Source organism: Esox lucius, chromosome 20, assembly GCF_011004845.1.
Source record: "Esox lucius isolate fEsoLuc1 chromosome 20, fEsoLuc1.pri, whole genome shotgun sequence".
NCBI lineage: Eukaryota > Metazoa > Chordata > Actinopteri > Esociformes > Esocidae > Esox > Esox lucius.
Genome location: NC_047588.1, coordinates 42,201,278 through 42,227,077, shown reverse-complemented (window position 1 = coordinate 42,227,077; position 25,800 = coordinate 42,201,278). Strand labels below are relative to the sequence as shown.

General features: G+C 45.0%; 1 protein-coding gene across 3 annotated transcripts in view; it reads right to left on the bottom strand.

The window, feature by feature from the left end:
- pard3bb (par-3 family cell polarity regulator beta b) overlaps positions 1–25,800 on the bottom strand; it is a 332,127-nt gene that overhangs the window by 19,295 nt on the left and 287,032 nt on the right. The window lies entirely within an intron of this gene.

The window sequence follows — 25,800 nt, the reverse complement described above, 5'->3', positions numbered from 1 at the left end:
ACATTTCAACAATTTCAAGATTTTACATTTCCTATAAGAGAATCAAGTAAATGAAAGGAAATTAAATCGGCCCTGATGTATGTATTTCACATGAGAGAAATTAGTCTTTCCTGGAAATAAAAAGAATCTGGGATATTTCAGCTCATGAAACAATGGACCACCACTTTACGCTATGTTCATATTTTTATTCAGAATTTAACTGGATAGTTAACAAGCAAACTGAGATACAGTATATGAGGCACAGTATATCTGAATATTCAACTAAATTTGCTGAGATAGCAATAACTTGTGACTTGGCTAGTCAGTCCTAGGATGCTGAAATAACAGGATAACTAAGTGGCTAGCTCATGGCTGTAACCAAGTTGGGTGGAGTGAGAGGTAACAGTCACTGCGCCGGGTTATTGGGGATTTAAAGTTTTGGCAAATTAAGGTGAGGTGGAGGGGCCCAGTAAGGGGGTAGGGTTTCAACCCCAGATTATGTTACCGAAATCAGGAAGGAGGTGCCTAAGTGTTCTTTAATACCTCCTAACTCGCCCCAAAACCCATCTCTACAAAGGGTCTTGTGCTTATGAGTTTACCACTCCACCCCATAGCCCGTCTCCAGCCCTGAACACTGTTTAGTCTCCAGCCCTGAACACTGTTTAGTCTCCAGCCCTGAACACTGTTTAGTCTCCAGCCCTGAACCCTGTTTAGTCTCCAGCCCTGAACACTGTTTAGTCACCAGCCATGAACACTGTTTAGTCTCCAGCCCTGAACCCTGTTTAGTCTCCAGCCCTGAACACTGTTTAGTCTCCAGCCCTGAACACTGTTTAGTCACCAGCCATGAACCCTGTTTAGTCACCAGCCATGAACACTGTTTAGTCTCCAGCCCTGAACACTGTTTAGTCACCAGCCATGAACCCTGTTTGGTCTCCAGCCCTTAACCCTGTTTAGTCTCCAGCCCTGAACACTGTTTAGTCACCAGCCATGAACCCTGTTTGGTCTCCAGCCCTTAACCCTGTTTAGTCTCCAGCCCTAACCCTGTTTAGTCTCCAGCCCTGAACACAGTTTAGTCACCAGCCCTGAACCCTGTTTGGTCACCAGCCCTGAATACTGTTTAGTCTCAAGCCCTGAACACTGTTCAGGCACCAGCCCTGAACCCTGTTTAGTCTCCAGCCCTGAACACTGTTTAGTCTCAAGCCCTAATCATATCCCGTAATCTAAATCTGGATATAAAAAGACTCAGACTCCTTTACGTCAACACATTGTAACTTGTTAACATAAAAACTATTGAACTTGTGATTCTTTAAAGGACAACAAGCAACATTCAAACAATACACCTTATAGTTTTTAAAGGACGTCACGCAACATTCAAATCATAAACCTTTTAATTCTCTAAAGCACGTCACGCAACATTAAAACCATATACCTTATAGTCCTTTAAAGGACAAAGTTTTTCGGTGGACATCATGCCACATTCAAACAAACCTATTTTTGCTCTAGGGAACAATACGTCACATTAAAACCAACCTCATTGTTCTCTAGTGGACATCACGCCACCTTCAAACCAACCAAATTTTTCTCTAGTGGACATCAGGCCACATTCAAACCAATGACATTGTTCTCTAGTGGACATCACGCCACTTTCATTGACATTTAAGAGTTGCAAAAAGAAAAGGTGAGAAAGACCGACAGCAACAAAGAAGTAACTTCACGCAAAGACAGCTAGCTATCAGAAGCAGAAAATGATAAACCAATACATAATCCCTGAAGAGTTGATTCAGTAGATTTATGAGTCACAGACAGATGAAGCTCAGAACCATTATGGTAAACCAGCTCCTATTTCCAGGGGCAGAATTATTAGAGAAATAGTGGCATCAGTCTCAATGAGCAGGTTTTAAATAATACTCTTGCATTGGCATCATGGCAAGATGGCTGCCTGCAGGTAATAAACCTGACTGTATTTTAAAACAGAGACATCTCAATGGTTCAGAGGGTGAAGAAGAGATAAATTGACCGCAGATATACTGTAGAGATGAATGGATTGTTTGTGCAGGACAGATGCTTAACATGTATCTACATGGCATTTCTTAATTCTCTCTCTTAGTTTTCTGTCAGATATCCTAATGACTGTGGCACATAAAGACAAGACAATTAACTGATCAGCATCTTCCATTCTGTTGATGGTCTGAGAAACCTGTAAAAAATCGCTCCTTTTGTCTTTAGGTCTCAAAAACCTCAACTCCTCCCTAAAGAGACAGCATGATGCAAAACCCTGGAGAACCTAATTAGCAATGTCAAAATTCCAACATTGCAACTGTGTGACAACAAATTCAGCATTTTAAGTAGAAATCTTCAACTAATTTTGTTGGTATTGTTCAGCTCTATGCTGTCGTCCCCATTCTCCTTCCCAATAAAGCAGAAAATGCTTGAAAATATACCATATTGTTTTATTAACAAATGGTAACAATTTGCTGATTCACTAAACTTAGTTTGTTTTTTGTGGAACTTTCACCTTGCAGTGCAGTTTGTGCAATAGTGGTCGAGTTTCAATTCAGGAATTTTAACAATGCTAATTATGCAAAACTCTAGACTGGGCCAGATAAAAATTATGACAATCTTTGGACTAAGACACCATGGGCCTAAAGACACAACCCAGAAGATTTTCACCAAATACAATATTTTTGTTGAACCATCCCTTTAATTATATACATTTGTCTCTCCCACTTCTCACGTACCCCCCTCCTCATCTCAGTGATCTCCTCATCTCAGTGATCTCCTCATCTCAGTGATCTCCTCATCTCAGTGATCTCCTCTCTTCTCCTCTCACTCTCTCCCTATCTACTGTAATAATTAGACCTATGGGAAGAATTACCATCTGATCACTATGGTAACTTAGCTTCAGGCCAGAACAACACACAGGGACAACCAGAAGAGATCAACACGGCACGTGTGTGAGTGTATTGGTGTGTGTGTATTACTGTGTGTGTGTATTACTGTGCGTGTGTGTCTATTGGTGTGTGTGTATTTGTGTGTGTGTGTGTGTATTAATGACAGAGGAGGGTCATTGTACATAAAAGGGCCTAAATGTTTCCTGTTTAAAATGCGCAGTACATCTGTTAAACATATACCCTCAGAATAGTGGGGTCACGGCCCGGGGTTAGCCATTGTTGACCCAGGACAACTAGGGTAAAATAACTAGCTGAAGAGCAGATGAACAGATCAACTTGTCAGCCAGGGGACTGGAGCCTATAACCTTTCGATAACAAGCTCATCGAGCAAACCAATAAAAAAAGCCACCTGTGCAAATACATAAAATGAGGAGTTAGGGATGTCTGAGGTAAAAGTTTAGCTGAAATTGAGCAGTATGAAGATTAGATATACATCTATTTCTGTATTTTTATTGCTATATTTACTTTAACAGACAACTATATCTACTGCTTTATTTACATCAACAGATGTCTGTATTTTGTTTGCTTTATTAACATTAAAAGATGACTGCATTTCTACATTTACATTTTAGTCACTTAGCAGGTCTATGCTCTAATCCAGAGCGACTTACAGTAAGTGCATCCATTTAAAAAGGGCTAGGTGAAAACCACTGGGTATAATAGTACGTGCATTCTAATCAATTAATTCATTTTGGCAAAGGTCAGTGCTGGAAAGAAGACCATACAAATAAGGAACAGAAAACAGAAACGTTTAACAAAAGACAACAGATTGACGTGGTGGCAGTGGGACTATTTTTAGAGTGCAAAAAAGCAAGGGTGCCATTGGAGAATTTGGGAAGGATAAACACCAGACAGGCCACTGCATTCTGACTGAGGTGCAGGGGTTTAGTGTCACACGCCAGGAGCCCCACCATGAGATGGTAAGTGGCTGGACAAATATCTATGCAGCTTCCTGAATGTGGTACGGTTGTACTCTACGAATGCAGAGAGACTTTGCTTAGGCATTGCAAAGAGCTTTTGTGACACAGAGGAGACCAGTCTCAGTGAAGTGGCCCATTTTGAATCCTGATTGTTTAGGGTCGAGGAGATTCTTCTGACAGAGGTAAGCAGAGAGTCGGGCGGGGACAGAGCTCAAGTATCTTAGAACAGGAGGGATACTGGCCTACAGTTTCCGACATCAGAGGGGTCAAATGTTGGTTTCTTTAAGAGGGGAGCAACTCTGGCCATCCTGAAGTCTGCATGGACACAGCCAATGCTCAGTAAAGAGTTGATGAGCAAGGTGAGGTATGTGACAAGGTCTCCTGAGATGTCTGGAGAAGGGAGGGGGTTGGGTCAAGAGGGCATGATGTTGGGCGGCTAGCCATCACGAGCTGCAAGATGTCATCTGGCAGGAGCAGGGTAAAGGGGGGGTGACAGTGTTGCGGTGGAGTCAGAATTTGGGGGGGTGACAGTGTTGTGGTGGCGTCAGAACTTGGGGGGGGGTGACAGTGTTGCGGTGGAGTCAGAATTTGGGGGGGGTGACAGTGTTGCGGTGGAGGAGAGAACAAGGGAGACTGAGACAAAGTGGCCAGATGACTGGAGCGAGTTCGTGGTGAGATCTCATCTAGTACAGATCAGATCGAGTGCATTCCCTGACTGGTGAACAGGAGTTGACATGTTAAGTGTGAGACCAAAAGAGGGAAGCAGTGGACAAAATGACTCAAAGGCAAATGTTGGAAGGGGAAAGTCATGCAGTGATGAGCCACCATCTGGGAATGAACTGATCAGCATGTCAAGATCCCTGAGGACGTCACCAAGAGCACCTAGTGGACGATACAAGACCACAATGTTGAACGTGAATGGAAAGGTCACACTGACAGCATGGAATTCAGTAGAGGAAATGGGTAGGAGAGAGAGAGAAAACACAATCAGAGTAGTGGTTTCTGTTAGGGGCATGATGTCAAGAGCCTGGAGGGCAGCATAGACCAAAATGAATTCAGCCCTGTTAACTGTAGATCGACAGTCCCAAACTCTGCCAGATAGCAGGGAGTAGGGAGGGTCAAACCACACCCCTACTAGCCAAACCACACCCCTACTAGCCAAAACACACCCCTACTAGACAAACCACACCCCTACTAGACAAACCACACCCCTACTAGCCAAACCACACCCCTACTAGCCTGGCACTGAATGAACACTGATAACTGATACCCAACTTCATCATAGATCAGCCAAGTTCCATTGAAGCACTATTCTTTGCTATATTCACATGGCATTAACAGAGGAATCAGATGTCATCTAATCTTTGCAAAAAGGCTTCCCAGTTACTGAGATTGAGTCTGTGTGTGTGTGTGTTTGTATGAATATATATGTGTGCTCTGTGCTGTGGACTTATGCATATAGATGTTCAGATTAGATCAGAGCTGTACCATGCACTGGAAGCTGAAGGCTAAGTAAACACAAATAAAAATGAATGTGTGAGTGGGCCGGGTCAGAACCAACCCACACACACACACACACACACACACTGAAACACACACACACTGAAACACACACTGAAACACACGGAAACACACACGGAAACACACACGGAAACACACAGGTTTCCTCCCTGAATGCCGGCATTAGTCCTGTGTTCATCAGAGCGGTGAGGGAAAGCAGACAAACAAACACCTCTATCTGCCCCTCGGCCCTGACACAGTGTGTGTGTGTGTGTGTATGTGTGGGTGTGTGTGTGTGTCAGCCCCGGTCCGGGAATTATCGAGTGTTTTCAGTAGCCTGGGCGAACGCGAGGGGTTGAAAATGCTACTTGTTAAATGTTAATAAGGTATAAATGCGTTTATTCACAGGAGAACCTTCAACTGCAGACTATCAAACACATCACACAGACTACCAAACACATCACACAGACTACCCGACACATCACACAGACTATCAAACAAATCACACAGACTATCAAACACATCACACAGACTATCAAACACATCACACAGACTACCCGACACATCACACAGACTACCCGACACATCACACAGACTACCCGACACATCACACAGACTACCCGACACATCACACAGACTACCCGACACATCACACAGACTACCAGACACATCACACAGACTACCAAACACATCACAGAGACTACCAAACACATCACAGAGACTACCAAACACATCACACAGACTACCAAACACATCACACAGACTACCAAACACATCACAATGACTACCAAACACATCACACAGACTACCAGACACATCACACAGACTACCAGGCACATCACACAGACTACCAGACACATCACACAGACTACCCGACACATCACACAGACTACCCGACACATCACAAAGACTACCCGACACATCACAAAGACTACCCGACACATCACACAGACTACCAGACACATCACACAGACTACCAGACACATCACACAGACTACCAGACACATCACACAGACTATCAAACACATCACACAGACTACCCGACACATCACACAGACTACCCGACACATCACACAGACTACCCGACACATCACACAGACTACCCGACACATCACACAGACTACCAGACACATCACAGAGACTACCAAACACATCACAGAGACTACCAAACACATCACAGAGACTACCAAACACATCACACAGACTACCAAACACATCACAATGACTACCAAACACATCACACAGACTACCAGACACATCACACAGACTACCAGGCACATCACACAGACTACCAGACACATCACACAGACTATCAAACACATCACACAGACTACCCGACACATCACACAGACTACCCGACATATCACACAGACTACCCGACACATCACACAGACTACCCGACACATCACACAGACTACCCGACACATCACACAGACTACCCGACACATCACACAGACTACCAAACACATCACAGAGACTACCAAACACATCACAGAGACTACCAAACACATCACAGAGACTACCAAACACATCACACAGACTACCAAACACATCACAATGACTACCAAACACATCACACAGACTACCAGACACATCACACAGACTACCAGGCACATCACACAGACTACCAGACACATCACACAGACTACCCGACACATCACACAGACTACCCGACACATCACAAAGACTACCCGACACATCACAAAGACTACCCGACACATCACACAGACTACCAGACACATCACACAGACTACCAGACACATCACACAGACTACCAGACACATCACACAGACTACCAGACACATCACACAGACTACCAGACACATCACACAGACTACCAGACACATCACACAGACTACCAGACACATCACAGAGACTACCCGACACATCACACAGACTACCCGACACATCACAAAGACTACCCGACACATCACAAAGACTACCCGACACATCACACAGACTACCCGACACATCACACAGACTACCAGACACATCACACAGACTACCAGACACATCACACAGACTACCAGACACATCACACAGACTACCAAACACATCATAGAGACTACCAAACACATCACACAGATTACGAGACACATCACACAGACTACCAGACACATCACACAGACTACCAAACACATCACAGAGACTACCAGACACATCACACAGACTACCAGACACATCACACAGACTACCAAACACATCATAGAGACTACCAAACACATCACACAGACTACGAGACACATCACACAGACTACCAGACACATCACACAGACTACCAGACACATCACACAGACTACCAAACACATCACACAGACTACCAAACACATCACAGAGACAAGCTTAATCTACATCTGTTCCCAGCGGGCTAGGATGACCATGAGGTGTGGGGGCGAGTTTTGGGTGGCAGGGGAAATGCGAGCCCGGGACAACAGCCATTCACCACCATAACAGATGACTTCCAGTCCTGGATATAAAATGTTTACTTCAGATAAACGACTCAAGTGACAAATAATAAACCTGTGGCTATCACTAATTCACAATGCTGGCTTTGAAAAAAATTCACGTCAAAGTAATTTAATAAGCAGAGCATATTGGATGCATGGCTCAGGCACAGATAAACCACTGGAACCATTTCAGAGAGGAAAAACGTTAGTAGCGACGTTCCTTTAACATCATACTAACATCATGTTCAGGTTCAGTCTGTTTGCTGAGGACCACCTGATGTCCATGACAGCAAGCAGGTCTCCGGGTCTCTGCATGAAGACAAACACCATCGCAAGACCACTCAGAGGGAATCAATATCTTGGTCTTAGGTCAATAGGTCAAGAGTGAGCCTATCATGAGGGTTATGATGCTAGTCTGGATTCATACCAACCCCGCCTCTCTTTACTCCCCCCTCCTCTCTATTCACTCCCACCTCCTCTCTATTCACTCCCCCCTCCTCTCTATTCACTCCCCCCTCCTCTCTATTCACTCCCACCTCCTCTCTCTTTACTACCCCTCCTCTCTATTCACTCCACCTCCTTTTTATTCACTCCCACCTCCTTTCTATTCACTCCCGCCTCCTCTCTCTTTACTACCCCTCCTCTCTATACACTCCACCTCCTCTTTATTCAATCCCCCCACCTCACGCCCCTCTCCTCCTGCTCTCTTCTCACTCCCCCCTCCTATTTACACCCACTCCTCGCGCCCCTCTCCTCCTGCTATCTCCTCACTCCTCACTCCCCCTCCTCTCTATTCACTCCTGCCCCTCACTCCCCTCTCCGCCTGCTATCTCCTCATTTCCCCCTCCTCTCTATTCACTCCCCTCTCCTCAGTCCTCCCTCGTCCCCTTCCTCTCTGCTCTGTGGTGAGGAGCCTAGTGCACCATGACAGACTCCTCCTGCCAGTATTAAGACACTCTGATATTTGAGCTAAGAGACAGACACAAGAAACAAGGCCTCCTGGTGGACTGACATGAGGAGAGGAGGAGAGAGGAAGGGGGCCGGAACGGAGAGAAAAGAGGAGGAGAGGGGAAAGGAGAAGAGAGAGAAGGGGATGAGAGGACAACGGATGACAGGAGGAAAGAATGGCAGGGATCAAAAGTAAAGAAGAGATAAGTGGATGAGAGGAGATGGGATGAGAGGAGGGATGAGTAAAGTTGCCCGCCACCCAGACGGTGGAAGGTAATGGCCTACAGAAAAGCCATTTCACGGCGTGCCGAGCAGAGGAAGGACGGAATGAGAAGCAAGTCAGCCAGGAGAGAAGAGCCCCCCCACCAATGCCAAGCCCCCCCCCCCCCCATCTGCCACAGGAAGACACCAGGTCACATCTGAATGCAGACAAGGCCCGGTACACTGGCCTCATTGGATAAAAGGTCCTTCATGTCAGATCATCAGAGGAGGAAAGGAGGACAGAACATGTGTTATTTCCAGACAGGACACATCTAAACAGCTGCTGGATGTGGGTATGTTGTATGGACGCACACACACAGACACACACAGACAGACACAGACAGACACAGACAGACAGACACAGACAGCCACACACAGACAGCCACACACAGACACACACAGACAGACACAGACAGCCACACACAGACAGCCACACACAGACAGCCACACACAGACAGCCACACACAGACAGCCACACACAGACAGACACACGCACGCACAGACACAGAGAGACAGACACACACAGAACACATCCAGATGCAGACAGACACACAGAAACACACAGACAGACAGACAGACAGACAGATGCACAGACACAGACAGACACACAAAGACAGACAGACACACACACACACACACACACACACAACACATCCACACACAGACAGACCCACCCAGACAGACACACACACAGAGACACCCACACACTACTGTGTGGATCTATGCCTACAGGAAAGACCTATGGTATTATTGATATTAGTTCTGATGAACGACTCCATTCATTCATTCTACGTCTCAGAGTGGAGACGGCTCGTAAAACACACTTATTCAGACAGCCAGCCAGAACAGCCATCACCCTGCCAGCCGGTCAGCAAGTCAGTCCTTCAGCCAGCCAGAACAGCCATCACCCAGCCAGCCGGTCAGCAAGTCAGTCCTTCAGCCAGCCAGCCAATCATTGAGCCAGCCACACAGCCAGTCAATCTGCCAACCAGTCATTAATTCAGTCAGCCAGCTGGTTTGCCCAAAAAGCCACTATCCCTCCCACAGCCATGGTTAAATTAGTGCAGTTTGTAGGGAAGCGGGCTCTGTTCAGGGTGGTGCTGTGTAGTTACTGTACAACAGTCCACAATTTGGGAAACTCAAACTGCAATGGAGTCAAATAAATACCCGAACAAACCCAAAACTTTCTAACGCAATTTCCTTCTGAAAACGCGGCTCCCCAAAACGACAGCTAAGGAGAGTGAAAAATGTACAAAGTGACATTCCTCTCCTTTTGCACTTCTCCTGAGCCGATCAGAGGTGTTTCATCATCATCAGACATGGCTGAACGTCCCAAAGGACCCACTATCCCCTAGGTGGGACTCGCAGGGCCCTCCCTCCTGCACCACTCAGTCAGAAGGGTGCCATTTGGGCCGAAGGGCGGAGGGGAAGCCATATGCTGCAGTCATTACTCTGGAGGACAGCTGATACCTCTCAAGGATTACTGATGAGAGCATTTAGACGTGTCATCATTCATGTTCAGTTATCAAGACTCAGACCTCCTGAACATGTAGCAACGCATGAGGGTTGTTAATCATGCATTAGTTGAAGTCCTGTGGAGTGTGTGTTTAAGTGCGTATGGGTGTGTGTTGGTGTGTGTGGTGTGTTAGTGTCTGTATAGGTGTGTGTTCGAGTATGTGTATGTGTGTGTTGGGGTGTGTGTGGTGTGTTAGTGTGTGTAGGAGTGTGTGGTGTGTGTTTAAGTTGGTGTGTGTGTGTTGGCATGTGTGTTGGTGTGTGTAAAAGTGTGTGTGTTGGTGTTTGTAGATGTGTGTGTGTTGGTGTGTAGGCGTGTGTGTTGGTGTGTGTAAAAGTGTGTGTGTTGGTGTTTGTAGATGTGTGTGTGTTGGTGTGTAGGCGTGTGTGTTGGTGTGTGTGTGTGCGTGGTGTGTTAGTGTCTGTATGGGTGTGTGTTCGAGTAGGTGTATGGGTGTGTTGGGGTGTGTGTGGTGTGTTAGTGTGTGTTGGCATGTGTGTTGGTGTGTGTAGATGTGTGTGTGTGGTGTGTGTAGGTGTATGCTGTGTGTGTTGGTGTGTTTGTTGGTGTGTAGGTGTGTGTGTTGGTGTGTGTAGGTGTGTGATAACATGCTAACTAGCTGCAATGCAACTACTAACATGGATGACTAGAAACCTGTTCATCTACAGGATACGACGGCTCCACACTCATATGAGCACAAGGACCTTTCCGTTGGCTTGGGGGGGAATTCCAAGAGCAGAAGATGGAGATGTGAAATATACAAGCTTGTCAAATTTTCAGGGCTGTAAGAATAAAACAAACACGGAGTTTATGTTTATATTTCTTACCTAGAACAGAAGATAGATAAAAAAACAAGTGCTATGTCTTTCCTTTGAAAACCTTTGTAATACTGGGCCCAAGTAGACACACCAAAGGGCCACCCATAAATATGAAGATACCAAGAGAAGAAGCCTCGTCCTCCATAGCTGAATGACTGCTGTGGGAACAATTGTCATTCAGGGAAAACAGTGTCGAGCAAAATAAATGATGAAGTGAGGATGTGAGATTAATTTCTCCATGGAAACCTGTCAGCAAGTATCAGTGCTTTATAAATACACCTCTCAAATGCTAGAGCTTTTTAATGTCCTTCAAGAAACTCAAGGTGGATGTGTGATGGGGTGAGGGTTGAGGAAGTAAAGAGTGGCGTGAAGGGGAGCAACAGAGAGAGGAGGAGGTGGAGAGAGATGGAATGGGAGGTGGATACAGACAAAAGGAGGTAGAGAGATGAGTAGGTGTAGAGAGAGATTTAGGAGGTAGAGAGAGAAATGGAGAAAGAGGTGGAGACAGAGATGGCAGAGGAGGTGGTGAGAGACAGAAGGGGAGGTGGAGAGAGAGATGTTGGGGAGGTGGAGGCAGTTGGAGGAGGTGAAAAGCAATCGAGGAAGAGGTAGGTAGAGCCGGAAAGATAATTTCTCTAAGCCAGTGCCACCCAGATAGAAATGTTCTCTTCCCAAAACTTCCAGACTTAAAAGTTCCCCCCAGGGATTAGGAGAACAAAGGAAGGTGAATTCCTGGGATAAGGAGCGGGAAATTGGACCAACTTTTAATGTCAGCTCCGGGAAAAGTCTGCTAGCTAAGGCCTTTTATTTATGTATTTTATAATTTATATATTTTAGGTGGAGACTTAACGTAAGAACATAAGCACATGTGAAAAAAAAAAACACAATGGGAGGTCAGCCCCTAGTCTGCCCCTGCTCTACTCCCAACTCGCCTGGCAAAGTCCACCCTACCCACTTTGAAGTGCACTACTGCTAACCAGATCCAACAAAGAACAGGGGGCTCTTAGGAACATGTCCTCCCTCGAGACCAAGCAGCCCTGGTATAGGACGAGAAGCCCCTTTACAGATAACAGGAAGGAAGTCACATCGCGCTAAGATGCCTGATGCCATTTCACCAACTAAATAAAGAGTTGTGGACCCCCATTAAAGTGCTGATAAGTACAGACACCCAGTCATTAAAACCAGCATGCTTTTGGGAACTGACCTTCTGGGCTGTTAATTGCATGAACGTAGGAGGCTTGACTATGTGACATTTCCGGATGTTTTTTTCCTATTATTTATCTGACTGGATTTATTCTGATGGTATTTGACATTTTGAATGAAAGCATTAAGATCGACTTTTGAGTGGAGATTCAGGATTTGCCTCGGCGGTAATGTAAACAAACAAATTATTTATTTCTTTTTCTCCCACTTCTTTTCATCACTTCTACTCCAGCAATGACATCTGAACCGGGCCAATTAAAACGTTAAGATCCATGTACTATATCTCAGTTGGGAGGATAGAGATGTAAAGGGACAAAGGGGCGGGGAGGGTGCAGACAGACAGACTGACTGTCCAATTTTGAGATGTAAAGGGGCGGGGAGGGTGCCGACAGACAGACTGACTGTCCAATCTGAGATGTAAAGGGGCGGGGAGGGTGCAGACAGACAGACTGACTGTCCAAACTGAGATGTAAAGGGGCGGGGAGGGTGCAGACAGACAGACTGACTGTCCAATCTGAGATGTAAAGGGGCGGGGAGGGTGCAGACAGACAGACTGACTGTCCAATCTGAGATGCAAACATCAGTAACTTTGGTAACTATCCCATGGTGCCGAGTGTTAAAAGAACTAGTTGAGGAATCAGAAACTGAGGAGAAAGACTGTCCTAATTTTCAGAACGGCTGAGGCTCCGAGGTTGAGGACCCGGTTTCTGTAGATCAGAGACCCAGAGAGGGAGGGAAAGCAACACAATTAGAGCCAACCAAATCATGACACAAAACACACTGAAAAGAATCGACCAAAGAAAACACTGAAATGTGCAATGATACCTCGCCTTAAACAAATAGTACACAATACCTGACCACTGAATGACCCAAAATAAAGTAAAACCTTGACCATGAACGGACTCAGTGAGCACGCCGTTGCTACGGAGAGAAGACATGCAAGTCCCAAGGTTCGAATCTGGTGACCTGCAGAGTCCTGACCAATGATATTGCAGGTCAGAAGCTTTTGTTGTTGAAATATGAAGGCATGCCCCGTTTTCCTCTTTCACCACTGATTAGTCATCATGCAGGGATACTAGCCAATTAGCTTGCTAAGTTGATTTCCAAGTGCGGATTTAAGACATATATTAGGGATGAGGTAATCTCCTCCGACCACTTACCCTAACATTAGGGATGATGTCTACTCTCTAATCACTCATCCTAAACTTAGGGATGATGTCCTCTCCTTCTGCCGGTTATCTTAACACAAGGGATGATGTCCTCACCTCCAACCACTCATACTAACATTAGGGATGATGTCCTCTCATCCATCCACTCATCCAAACATTAGGGATGATGCCCTCTGCTGTGGCCATTCATCCTAACATTATGGATGCTATCGTTCAATTCTGGCTGCTTCATCCGTCATCCCATTCAGCCCAGCCACAGTTCCTTCCTGTTTCGTTTCCGCGGTGACAAATCGATGGCGGAGCCGAAGGTTCTTATAATCTATAGCTCATATCACTTCTGCATCGCCAGCACTTTGGAGCTACTCAATTAAAAGTCAGAAGAGGCCTGCAGTTTGGTTTGGTGCGTGTGTGTATATAAACATTCTGGCTAGTAGAGATATAGGTTTATTTGGATGGGGGTTAGAGGTTTTGGCTGGAGGCTGTGTGTGTGCGTGTAACAGCCAGGGTTGACCTTCTGCAAGGAACTGTCTGTCTGTCTGTCACACTGGGTATGGGTGTCAGATAGAGAGGCATGGTTAGAGCATTAGACCAATAACTGGAATGTTAGGATATCAATAAACAAATAGTAGAAGAACCCTTTTAAAACAGACAGACAGGTAGTAGAAAACCCTGATAAAACAGACAGACAAGTATTAGAAAAACCCTGATAAAACAGACAGACAGATAGAAGATCAATCAATCAAATGTATTTACAAAGCCCTTTTTACAACAGCAGTTGTCACAAAGTGCTTTACAGAGACACCCGGCCTTAAACCCCAAGGAGCAAACAACAGTAGTGTTGAATTTCAGTAGGTAGAAAAAACTCCCTGAGAAGGCCGAATTTTAGGAAGAAACCTAGAGAGGACCCAGGCTCAGAGGGGTGACCAGTCCTCTTCTGGCTGTGCCGGGTGAGATATTAAGAATAATTTATACATTTCTCTAGGCTAAATCCAGAGTCTATTTGATTTTAGACTAGGTCAAAAGTATGACCAAGTGGACAAGGACAGGGACAGCAATGGGGCCCCCCAAACCAGGTACTCCGCAGGTGTGGACCAGGACCTCATGTCCTCCTAAAATTTAAAACTGGAGGAGACTGAGAACATTTAGAAAGATCCCTTATAAAACAGACAGACAGGTAGAAGGAAATCCCTGAAAAGAGACAGACAGGTAGTAGAAGAACCAATAAAACAGACAGACTGGCAGAAGAACCCTGATGAAACACACAGACAAGCAGTAGAAACCTTATGAAACAGACAGAAAGGCAATAGAACCTGCATTAAACAGACAGGCAGTTGGATGAATGTCTCTATGAAGGGGCTTGTTGGAGATGTAGTGCTTGACTCCATCTCTATCTGAGGACTCCAAAGGCAGAGAAAAGGAACCACAAATTCCGTGTGCTTGTTGCATTGTGACCATGCTCGTACAATAGAATCTGCAGAAGTGTTTCCTTCTAGAACTGTTTTAGAACTAATTTAACTTCGATACCATAAATGGATGCCAGTCCTGGCTTGAATGGGGACTGCCTTCTGGGGATTATATATTTCTATGGTTGGTTGAGGCTGTCAGTTTGTCTTTCACAAGTTTCTAAATACAACTGTGTTAAGAACGCCTGGCGCTGAGAAGCCTAATCTGTCTGTAAAGAAACTCTGAACATCTCACAAAGAGCGAACAGCAACAATGTTTTTCAAAGTAGCTTATTTTCCGATTATTTTGCCACAGGAGCACTTCGACAAGACGCCTTGGATTAAAGACGTCACACTGGAAAGTCCATTCTGTAGGCCACCTTAGACTAATACCTGGGGCCTCTTAATCAGGCCCTCAGACGGAGAAACCAGTCACCTGAGCCATATCGTAGTCAACCAGGTGACGAGTTACTAGCAATCACTGACGTTAAATCACTGTTCACTCATCTCTAAGAGGTGTAAGAGAGAGAGAGAAACAGAGAGACAGAAGGACAGACAGAAAAAAAGAGAGAGACAGACATAGTTATTATGTTGGATTTCTCGGTTTGAAGGGGAACTGAAATCCAGTTGCTATGGTGTGCTGCCTCTTAGATTGCCTCAGGTCTGAGAGACCGGCTGAACAGTGTCTACAACTCCGCTGCCCCTCCTCACCATGACGCGTCCCAAACTGCACCCTACTCCGCGTGGCGCCTGATTAAACGTAGGTCACCCAATAGGCGACAGGGCCGCCAATCAGGACACCGGCTATCCATAACTCTCGCAAACAATCTCGGTGATATTCTGGAGCATTCCAGCTAAAGGTCAGGGGTCGCTGAGAGGAAATAGGTTCGGCTGTGGTCTGAGGAGGATAGCCTGATGGTGTGGTCCAGAGAGGGGGAGGGGCAACGAAGAAGTGCCAGACAGGTGGGAGGCAGGGAGGGAGGGGGAGGAGGGCTGGAGAGAGAACCAAAGAGAGAGCATAGAAAGAAGCAGGGAGGAGAAAGCCTTCCATTTCTCCTGCCTTATCTAAAATAACCCAGAGGAAGGCATTTCCTGAGTAGCTATTTTAGCATCAGCTCCTGGGTGGCATTAGGACTCTTTTATGTCCTCCTGGTGCTTGTGTCCAAAATGGAATCCAACTCCCTTTGCAGTTCACTAGTTTGGGCCAGAGTCCAATGGGCTCCTGGTTAAAGCTAGGGCACTATATAGGGATTAGGAGGGCATTTGGAACGGAACCTAGTAGAGTGGCAGTAATTCACTAGAGGTAACCTACAACCCTGATTGACCCTTGACCCTGCCCGAGACAAAACCACGCGGACATCTGACGTCTCAATGTCCTGATTGATCTTTGTGTTTTCATTTGTTAAAATTCCCTGCTGGTATGTTGGCAAGTCAGGTCTTGAAAATAGATGTTTATTTTCAATGAGCCTGGCTGGAAAAAAAATAACATGGTAGTCAAATGCTGGTTCGGGGTCAACAGAGCCCTCAGGTCTCACCTGAACAGCCGCGATCCTAGTCCACCTCCCAAACACCTTGCCCATTATGTTGTCCTGTTCCCAATCGTAGCATTCTCCAGGACGTAACACCTTGACCGTTATGTTTTCCTGTTCCCAATTCAGGTGTAATGGAGTGGTTCTGTGCGTTCTGGCTCAGGTTCTCTGTGGTTTCTAAGGAGGTTGGCTTGGGGGTTTTATTCCTAGGAAACATTATCCATCTGTTTACAAGCTAGCCTGGTTATGAGCCTCTTTAACTCTACGTACAGTACCATAGAGACTGGTTTTTCTTCAACTATAAACATTATTTAATTAACAATCTTAAGAACAACATGTTCTCATTGGATATCCCTGTCAGACTATCCTCAAATCACTGCCAGTATGCAAATACTGAAACTCCAGAATGTTTCTCCATCCACAGAACATGTTGGTATCGACTGACTTGATTTTGTCACAACACTTTTTTTTATTACAGATGTTCGTCTCTGGGGACCATGCCCTTAACAGGGCGTTCAAGGGTCACCTGGGGTAATGGTGTTACACTCTGACCCTTGACCTGTCTTACCCATTCACTGGGGCCCAGCAGGCCAATTAGCAGGCTCCTTACTCAGGAATGCTACAGATACAGGAGGCTGATTCATCAGTAAACATGCTGTATGACAAAACAAACAAAATAGACAAAAATAACCGAATGAGATCCACCGATGCAGTAAAACGATCCACGGCCGGTGGAAGAACACGCTCTCAGTCGTACTCACCTGGTAAAAAAACTGAAAAATAAAGACGACATTCGCAAGCACTCTTCACTTTTCACGTCACTAATTTCTCACACCGGACTGTGAAACTGTTTGTACGAGAATGTTTTGATTGGTCAGCAGTCGTACCAAGCTTTTTGTGATTGGCTGTTATCTCTCCAACGGCAGTACCAATACTGTCCAGATAGGGGGAGGAAGAGGGAGGAAGAGGAGGGACAGCTCTTTGTCTCCATAGAGAACTGGACAAGGCCATGGCTGAGTGATTGTATTTGTGTGTGTGTGAGTGGAATTGTGTGGGTGTGTGTCAAACACACTGTCTGAGGCCATTTACTGCACAGGGTTAGACCACAACATAAAGAACCTGTCTTTCCTACAAACACCCTGCTGTGTGTGTGTGTGTTTGGGTTTAGAGTGTGTGTGTTTGGGTTCAGTGTGTGTGTGTGTGTTTGTGTTCAGTGTGTGTGTGTGTTTGTGTTCAGTGTGTGTGTGTGTTTGTGTTCAGTGTGTGCGTGTGTGTTTGTTTTCAGTGTGTGCGTGTGTGTTTGTTTTCAGTGTGTGCGTGTGTGTGTTTGTGTTCAGTGTGTGGGTGTGTTTGTGTTCAGTGTGTGTGTGTGTGTTTGTGTTCAGTGTGTGTGTGTTTGTGTTCAGTGTGTGTGTGTTTGTGTGCCCTCGAAGTATGTGTCTATTATGCCAAAAGAACAGTGCCATTCAGGAGGTTGAGATTCGATCTGTTTGTAACAGAATTATGTTAGTAGACAGACAGCGATAGACAGACAAAGCAACAAACAGACAGACGGATGGACAGAAAGACTGATAGACAAACTGATAAGATAATCAGGCTAGACAGGCAGACAGAGAGACAGAAGAAACAACAGACCGACAGAAAGACAGGTAGACAAACTGATAAGATAATCAGACTAGACAGGCAGACAGAGAGACAGAAGAAACAACAGACCGACAGAAAGACAGGTAGACGGACTGACAGATAAAGACTATAAAGAGGGTTTCTGTATAAAGGCTAACAACAAAAGACTAACAACTAACAACGGTCTAACAACACAGCACCATCGATGAGAGAGTCCCAAATGACATGCTTTTTACAGTATAAGCATGAGGTCTTGGGTCTGAAGTAGTGGAATATATCAATAGGAAATAGGTTCTGATTACAATACAAACAGGCAAAGGTGCTCTACTATGTTACCTCTAAAGAAAACAAGACAGACTGCAGAATGGTCATTCATATGTACAGAATGAAACAGACTGCAGAATGGTCATTCATATGTACAGTATGAAACAGTCTGCAGAATGGTCATTCATATTTACAGTATGAAACAGACTGCATAATGGTCATTCATATGTACAGTATGAAACAGTCTGCAGAATGGTCATTCATATGTACAGTATGAAACAGACTGCAGAATGGTCATTCATATGTACAGTATGAAACAGACTGCAGAATGGTCATTCATATGTACAGTATGAAACAGACTGCAGAATGGTCATTCATATGTACAGTATGAAACAGTCTGCAGAATGGTCATTCATATGTACAGTATGAAACAGACTGCAGAATGGTCATTCATATGTACAGTATGAAACAGTCTGCAGAATGGTCATTCATATGTACAGTATGAAACAGACTGCAGAATGGTCATTCATATGTACAGTATGAAACAGACTGCAGAATGGTCATTCATATGTACAGTATGAAACAGTCTGCAGAATGGTCATTCATATGTACAGTATGAAACAGACTGCAGAATGGTCATTCATATGTACAGTATGAAACAGACTGCAGAATGGTCATTCATATGTACAGTATGAAACCGTCTGCAGAATGGTCATTCATATTTACAGTATGAAACAGACTGCAGAATGGTCATTCATATTTACAGTATGAAACAGACTGCAGAATGGTCATTCATATGTACAGTATGAAACAGACTGCAGAATGGTCATTCATATTGTGGTTTTCCCAGTGAAGGGGAGTGATGCACAGATTATGGTTGGAGCCTAAAACAAAACATGAAAGAGAAGAAGCACTCCTAGTACAGGATTAACCTTCCATATCAACAAGCTCAGACTCTTAAAATAAAAACAAGGGCACAGGATTCCCGTGTTGTGAATGCTCATCATACATCCATCTAAGGAGAAGAGAGTCGGCAGGACCCTCAAGGGAAGACTACTAAAGAAGGGATGGGGGAAATGGAGAAAGAGAGACCTAGAAAGGAAGGGAAGGATAAAGACAGAAGGAAAACGAGAGGTGGGAAAGAGTAATAATGCTCTGTCTCTCTATAAGGGCCTGTCTGTCAGTTATAATGTTGTCTCTCTATAAGGGCCTGTCTGTCAGTTATAATGTTGTCTCTCTATAAGGGCCTGTCTGTCAGTTATTATGCTGTCTCTCTATAAGGGCCTGTCTGTCAGTTATTATGCTGTCTCTCTATAAGGGCCTGTCTGTCAGTTATAATGTTGTCTCTCTATAAGGGCCTGTCTGTCAGTTATAATGCTGTCTCTCTATAAGGGCCTGTCTGTCAGTTATAATGCTGTCTCTCTATAAGGGCCTGTCTGTCAGTTATAATGCTGTCTCTCTATAAGGGCCTGTCTGTCAGTTATAATGCTGTCTCTCTATAAGGGCCTGTCTGTCAGTTATAATGCTGTCTCTCTATAAGGGCCTGTGTGTCAGTTATAATGCTGTCTCTCTATGAGGGCCTGTCTGTCAGTTATAATACTCAGTGGCCTGTTACCGCGTGTCCATGAGGAGGGCCCATTACAGGTTACTAGAAGCAGTGTCTCCATTCAAGTGCATGGTTCCCAGAGGGGTTGAATCCTATCTCTGTGTGCTGGTCCCTGATTGGTGGTGACAGAACCCTAGATCCAGCTGTGTACTGGTCCCTGATTGGTGATAGACAGAACTCTAGATCCAGCTGTGTGCTGGTCCCTGATTGGTGATAGATAGAACCCTAGATCCAGCTGTGTGCTGGTCCCTGATTGGTATTGACAGAACCCTAGATCCAGCTGTGTGCTGGTCCCTGATTGGTGGTGATAGACAGAACCCTGGATCCAGTCATGGCACACTGTTTGCCTAAAATAGGTTAACGGCAGGGCTCCACTAAATTCAGACTGGTACTGTCAGTAATTACAGTAATGGGCACCCCTGTCTGTCTGTCTGTCTGTTCATCTATCTGTCCACCTGTCTGCACATCTGTATGCCTGTTTTTCACTATCCCCTATGTAATTACTAACCTATTTCCAGTGTACATTAAAGTATTGCCCAACAAGGAAATAGGGTGCCATTTGGGAAGTTGATTTACGGTCCTCCATTAGTCAAAAATACCAGATGTCCTCTATTACAGAGTATAAAATATCAACTGTCCTCATCAGACTCTAAACCTGTGGTTGTCCTGCATCAGACTCTAAATCTGTAGTTGTCCTGCATCAGACTCTAATCCTGTAGTTGTCCTGCATCAGACTCTAATCCTGTAGTTGTCCTGCATCAGACTCTAATCCTGTAGTTGTCCTGCATCAGACTCTAATCCTGTAGTTGTCCTGCATCAGACTCTAATCCTGTAGTTGTCCTGCACCAGACTATAATCCTGTAGTTGTCCTGCATCAGACTCTAATCCTGTGGTTGTCCTGCATCAGAATCTAATCCTGTAGTTGTCCTCCATTACAGTCACTTGCACAAAAGCGCACTGAGACCCACTTGAAGGCAACTTGAAGGACTTTAAACTACTAGAATATAGATGTGAAGAGTCCAGGGTGAAAGTCAAGTGAACTGTCAATCCGTTCCAGCATAACATTCCAGTGAGAGATTTTGTAGCAACAGTTTGAAAGTGAAGGCCAGGCCGCTGGTGGACGTACAGGCTGTGATATCTAAGGAAATATGCTGCTCACCAGAGAAGGGTGGACGATGACTAACCAAAAGCGAGGGGGTGAATGTGGCTCAGTCAGGCACAAAGTTCAAACCCCTTAAACCCAGACACTAATCCAATTAACATTCCTTAATTATGACCCAACACAAGGATTTAGTTTTTTCACATTCTCTTTCCTGGCTGTGTTGCTCTGTCCCTCTTCATCGTCTCTCCATTCGGGTTGCATATTATTTCAGTTTAGACAGTGATTGGATCATATCTCCCACCTGATACTGATACTGTCTGTCAGCCCCTCCATCAGCTGCCAAGCTGAACTCCAGGACACAGCTGGGAATCCCTGATCTTGCAGCCTCTCTGTCTCAAACACATTCACACTGTCTGTCTGTTTCTGTCTTTCTCAAACACATTCACACTGTCTGTCTGTTTCTGTCTTTCTCAAACACATTCACACTGTCTGTCTGTTTCTCTCTGTCTCAAACACATTCACACTGTCTGTCTGTTTCTCTCTTTCTCCCCATTTGCCTAGCTCTTCCCCTCTTCCCCCCTTTCTGCCCCTCTGTCTGACGTTCTTCCTCTCTCGTCCTCTGAATCTCTCTCCCCCTCCATCAGAGTCTCCCACTCTCCCACTCTCCCCCTTCACCTCTATTTCCCTCTCTGTCTTCCTCTGCCACTATGTATTTTGCTGTTCCCCTCGTCGACTCCTCTGTGCCTTACTCTCTTACTCTCCCAGTGTCCCACTCTCCCCTTATGTCTCTCTCGTCCCCTCCTCTCTCTCTCGCTCTCTCTCCCGGTCTCTCTCCCGGTCTCTCTCAGGGGAAAGAGAGTGAGGGCTGTGCTGCAGCGGAGATAAGGCTATCGTCTGACCTTCCCAACTTCCAGAGAAGGCCCAGAGTCCTTGGTTGACAGGCCCTGTCTGCTCTGCTTGTCTGCCACCTCTGACACTGTCACATCCCAGCTAACAGGGCCAGCCTCCCTGGGTCTAATCTGGAACACAAGACCCACCATGTATCATCATTAAACACATCTGTCGGTAGGAGTTAGCACAGACCCACATCTAAACTCTTGACACCCAGAGACCCATCTACCTCCTAGCTCTGACTGGCTCCTTAATCATTCAGACAAGCTCTGTTCCTACAGGTTCACACAGAGAAGCCCTGAACAACAGACCTGAAGATGTAGGATGGTGTTATCCATTGGGAATCTGGTTATTATGTGACTGGTGTCATTTAACGGGAAGGTCCATCAAACCGGTGTTGTGGAGGAAGGTGTCTCTCCTCCTACTCTACACAAACCCTGACTGCCTCCCCAAAAAGATTCAGGGTGAAAAAATCTGAACTAGCTTAAAGACCCAAAAGACTCTTCCACAGATATCCAGACCTGGCCTTTTAAATCTCATGACTATGCCCTCTGATTAAAACTTTTTCCATATTCCCCTTGACTAGCTGGCTGACCAGAACAATCCAGAAGGAATCAATATCTGATGTATCCATCTCCACCAACATCATTCTATTTTCACCTGTCCCTCCCTGTTCTCTCTCCTCTATTTCTTACCTGTCTCCAACTCTACGGTCTCTCAAAATGTTTCCCTTCTCGCTTCATCTCTCTCCATCTCTTTACTCTGCATCGTCATCTCTTTTCTCTTCATCGTCATCTCTTACTTTTCATCTCTCTCCATCTCTTTACTCTTCATTGTCATCTCTCCATATCTTCATCTCTCTCCATCTCTTTTCATCACCTTCTCTCCATATCTTCATCTCTTCCTCTTCATCTCTCTCCATCTCTTTACTCTGCATCGTCATCTCTCCATATGTTCATCTCTTCCTCTTCATCTCTCTCCATCTCTTTACTCTGCATCGCCATCTCTCCATATCTTCATCTCTTCCTCTTCATCTCTCTCCATCTCTTTACTCTGCATCGCCATCTCTACATATCTTCATCTCTCTCCATCTCTTTTCTCTTCATCGCCATCTCTCTCCATCTCTTTTCTCTTCATCGCCATCTCTCCATCTCTTTACTCTGCATCGCCATCTCTCCATATCTTCATCTCTTCCTCTTCATCTCTCTCCATCTCTCTCCATCTCTTTTCTCTTCATTGCCATCTCTCTCCATCTCTTTTCTCTTCATCGCCATCTCGCTATATCTTCATCTCCTCCTCTTCATCTCTCCATCTCTTTTCTCTCCTGTTTCTCTCACTCTGACTCCACCTGTCTTTCCTAACAGGGTCTAACAGATCATCAGGTAGCTGGCCAGAAGCTGTTCACCTCCCAGCTGTCTCCAATCAGAAGGTTAAATGACCTAGATGGCTTGCTTCTCTAAAACCACTCTGTGTCCCAAATGCAATCCTATTCTCTATACAATGCATAACGTTTCACCAGGGCCTTTAGGGAATATATAGGGAATCGGTTGCCATTTGGGATTCCGGCCATGTGTAAGCCATTAGCAGGGGGAACATTCTCCGTTCGGTAATGCCAGAAAGTCAGAATCACAGATTCATTTTTCAAGCTCCCCCTCTCCTTACTGGGCCTAACGGTACCAATTAATATTCCATTTCTGAGCTCACAGAACTCTCCCAGAAGGCTCCCTTTGTGGTGTTTTTTCTGAAAAAGTTTCCATCCCATGGAACCTAATGAAGGAACCTTGAGTTCTATCATCCTGCCACAGATCGCGACATCTCCTCAGTCATGTGGCGAGACTCAACCACCGGCTGGACAGAACCACATCAACATAATAAAGACTAAAAATGCAGTGGAATACTCTGCTGTGCACTATAATCACTGGATGTGAATAATATATAAGGACTGAGTCAATGGAAAAATTGTTTCAATTCAAAATCTGTTTCAGTACTAAAAAAGCAGCAAGCTCAATTTGGTACAAGGTCTATTGCTGAGCAGCAGATTTGAATAAAGAATATTACTGTATGAGTCATTAGGATTCCTATTAGCTGTTGTTCCCACAGCAGTAATGTTTTGCGGGATCCATACAAAACCCCAAAAATGACACTGAACAATTAGTTCAGGACTTCTGTTGCTGCTACCTAACAACATACAGATCTGCAGCCGAGAACTGAGGCCAGTAATTTATTCCTTTTGCAATTTCAAAAAACATTGTGTCCAGGGATGCAGATACAAGCCAAATTGCTGTTATTCCCCCCATACAGATCTAGAGACTGAGCAACGATTCAGAGTTGGACACAAAGGAGACAATGGTCCATCAAGCACCCAGCTACACTTTCCCCCCTATAGTAGAGAAACCATTAACGCAAGGACCAAACACGTTTCAGTTAGCTACAAAACACCATAGCATGGGGACATATCTTTTCAAGAAAGGTAGATGATCTGAGAAAAACATGCTAGCTATAGAACCATTATATATTGACTGTTAGCTAGCTATAGGCTCATCATATATTGACTGTTAGCTTGCTATAGGCTCATTATATATTGACTATTCGCTTGTAATAGGCTCATTATATATTGACTGTTCGCTTGTAATAGGCTCAATATATATTGCCTGTTAGCTGGCTATAATAATAATAACTTATATTTATATAGTGCCTTTCATAATACCCAAGGTCACTTAACAAATGAGGGGGGAGGGGGGACTTGGGGGTTAGGGATCAAAAGACTTATTAAAAAGAAAGGTTTTAAGGTGCTTTTTGAATATGGGCAAGGATTGGGCAGAGCGGATGTGGAGTGGTAGACTGTTCCACAGTATTTTGGCAGAGAAAGCCCTGTCTCCAAAAGTCCGCAACCTGGTACGGGGGGTGTCCAGTATGTCTTTGTCAGAGGACCGCAAGGAACGTGACTGTGTGTAGGGGTGGATTAGTTCTGTGAGGTATTTTGGTGAGAGTCCATGGAGAGATTTGTAGGTGAGCAGGAGGATCTTATTGTTGATGCGAGACTTGACTGGCAGCCAGTGGAACTGTTTGAAAATGGGAGTAATATGCTGCCAGGGCTTTGTGTGGGTTAAAACCCTGGCAGCAGAGTTCTGGACATACTGGAGTCTGCTGAGGGTCTTGTTGGGCAGTCCGGACAGGACACCATTGCAGTAATCCAGACTATAGGCACATGATATACTGACTGTTAGCTAGCTATAGGCTCATTATATATTGACTGTTAGCTAGCTATAGGCTCATTAAATATTGAACAATTCAACTGAAAAACAATAACTTGGTTGCATAAGTGTGCACACCCTTAAACTAATACTTTGCTGAAGCACCTTTTGATTTTATTACAGCACTCAGTCCTTTTGGTAGGAGTCTATTAACATGGCACATCTTGACGTGGCAATATTTGCCTACTCTTCTTTGCAAAGGTGCTCCAAATCTGTCAGATTGCGAGGACATCTCCTGTGCACAGACCTCTTCAGATCACCCCACAGATGTTCAATTTGATTCAGGTCTGGGATCTGACTAGTTAAGGTTTTGTGTCAAAATTGCCTGGTATTTGGAACTGTTCATAATTCCCTCCAGCCTAACTAAGGCCCTGGTT